This window comes from Abrus precatorius, unplaced genomic scaffold (assembly GCF_003935025.1).
Source record: "Abrus precatorius isolate BTA unplaced genomic scaffold, Abrus_2018 Scaffold6, whole genome shotgun sequence".
In the NCBI taxonomy this organism is placed as follows: Eukaryota; Viridiplantae; Streptophyta; class Magnoliopsida; order Fabales; family Fabaceae; genus Abrus; species Abrus precatorius.
Window position 1 is genome coordinate 10,339,244 of NW_020874406.1, and position 3,078 is coordinate 10,342,321.

Genomic DNA, 3,078 nt, shown 5'->3' on the forward strand with positions numbered 1-3,078 from the left:
ATAGAAAAATTACGAGAAAATTTTTTATTGACAAAGGGTTTGTTGAAAGAATAGAATATTATGGTCGCTATTTGTACTAAATATCTAAAAAAGTGATGTAAATTAAAAGTCGTCAGAAAGCTAAAAAGTCACATGCTTAAACAAAAGAGTCATGTTCAACAGTAGAAAATTACTCGTTTAAGCAAAATTTGTTATTTTTGCTTAAATTTACTTAAGTGAAAATAAAATTGAATGTCTAATATTTGCACAAACTAAAAAGAGAATCTTAATCTCTTGTATTGCGGGGGCTTAGACTAACGCTTGTATGTATTGAAGTTCCTTCAACCAAATCACACATTGATCCACTTTCAAAGACCTTAACAATTCATTGATGGGGATAACTAACTAAAATAAATATATTCAAAATTGATATAATTAGTGTATAAAGTTTGTTGCTTATGCAAAATGGCTATTTTTTAGATTTTCAAAAAAGAAATATCATCATCACACATGTCATGTTCTAAAAATAATAATAAATAAAACATCACATCTTGCAATGTAATATTTCAAAAATAGTAATAAAAAATTAAAGACAAATCTTGTCCTTTTAAAAATTTGTATTGCATTGTAAGTCTAATATTTAACATTAACGTAATAAAAAAAAATTTAGATAAAGAAATAATTAAATTTTAGTATTATTTTATAATTTTATTTTATTTTATTTTCTAGTAAATAAACCAATATTGTTAGATATTATAGTAAAATTAAAAATTTTTAAATTAATAATAAGTTTTAATAAAATTTTTATAAAATTATCTAAAATTTTATAAGAGATCAGGTTAAAGTTTGAAAAAAAATTCTTTTCCTATTTTAAATAGATTTTAATATTTTGTTTGATCATAGAATTTAATAGTTATAAATAAAAAATAAAACATTTTCTTGAACTAAAAATATTAAATTTTTAAAAAAATAAATAAATTGCACCTAATTTTAATTTAAAAAATAAAAATATAATTAAGCTAAATATTAAATTAATAACTCATGTTATTAAGTTAATGAATCAATTGTTATTTAGTTATTCCACTTAACTAACAGTTTAAGGTTTTATTCAACTCAAATAAATAGTTTCTTATAGAAAAATATATTTAGTTTAAGAAATTTTAAAATTTTTAATTTCAAATTTTTTATTCTTTCAAATTGTTCTATTGTAGTATAATTCAAATTTTGTGCTATTTTAACAAATATATGCATAGATTACACTGATAAAATAACCTTTATTTATGTGTAGTAAATAAAAAGTTATATAAAAGAACATAGACGAAGTAAATAGAAAAGCTCAAAGAACTCGTGGCTCTTCTTTCTTTCTTTTGAGAGACACTTACGGAGCAGTGCTAGGGTTTCTTACTCTCATTGCCTTGGAAGGTCACGTAGCTTCTGCATTGAGGAAAACACATCGCAGGATCACGTGAGAAAAGAGATATGATTCCTATCCACTATTTTGGTGTGCTGGGAGTATGGAGCATCACGAAGCGATAAAGCAATCCATGAAGGAGTTGGATCTCATGGATCAGAGCACCAAAAAAGTCAAAATGGGCATAGAAAGTTCATTGAAGACCTTGATCTTGCACATGCAAGAGGACTAAAGACCAGATATCTTGAAAGCAAATAAGGTGTTTTCTAAATCTAGGGTTTCTAATTCTTGCTCGTATAAAGATGTTGTGTTCAAATGTTAAGTGCTAGAAATTCATGTTTTATCATTAATTTGACACTCTTTTTGGGTTAAAATGTAAATAATTCTAGGCAGAAATCTCCAAGTAGATAATTTAACTAATTTAAGAAGTACAAAAATGATAGCTTTTTGGGGTAAAACTTCTCTCTTTTTGGTGCAGGAATTAAATAGGACAACATTTCAAGGCTATAGCCTCATCTCAAAGCTGCAACCTTGAGGCATTACAAAAGAGAGAGAGAGAGAGAGAGAAGAAGAGAAACTTCATATTTTTATAGCCAAAGCCTTGGGAGCTTTCTTTATCATGAAGTATTTTTCACAATTGCAGCCGTGAATATATAACTGTAGTCGTGGAATTAAAATATGCATAAATTCTCCTATTTTGAAAACCCGTATAAAAAAAGTGCCCTTGGAAAGGAGATAAAAACATTCAGAAAGACATAAGATTAAAAAGACACACATTTAGAGAGAGAGAGAGAGAAAACCAAGAGAAAAACAGAGCAAACAAAGACGTGGAGAGGATCGCTTGAGAACGAGGATCACATCTTCATTTCTTCTTGTTCTTCTTGTAATTTCATTTTGTATATTGCTATGACCCTCACCATGAGTTTATATGATATTCTCTTGGATTAGATTCAATATAACTCTTAACTCTATTACTTCTTGAGTTTATATGATATTCAGTTTGCTTACTCGAGTATGACTTTATTCTTAATGCTTAACTCGGTTTGATCAACCATTTTATGATCTTTGGCTTTTGAACTCTATTGGAAAATGCTTTCAAAAACCCGAACTAAATCACACACCTAACAATCTCTTGTACTAGGAATAAACTTGGGTTTGTTAGCCACTTATGTTCAGGTTATTATTATTAATGCAAGGTATTAATCTTACATCATAGAGGGATCATGTCTTAGGATTTATCACATTAAGACTTAATTTTAAGGGATCTGGTTAAGTCATATAATGAATGTGGAAGTAATAGAATTGAAATCATATTTATTCAATGAAGATAAAATAGTTAAAAAGTATGTTTGAGTCCAATCCCTTTCTCGCATAAGGTTTTCTACTAAATTTCATTTTGTTGCTTTTATATACTTTAGTACAAATCAATGTTTTAATCATTCTCTCCATTTTTGTATTCAAACAAGACACAAAATTACTTTTATCACCAAATCCCTGAGGACGATATTGTATTACTACAAAGAAACTTGGTCCACTTGGCAATTGTGTTGAAAATCATCACCATAGAGTCGAATGATCTTGATATAACTCTAAATGATGAAGAAATAGTAAAATATGTTCTGGATGATTTTAATATTCTACCTAAGAATGAAGATTCGTTTGATTTACCTAAAAACCTAGATCTATAT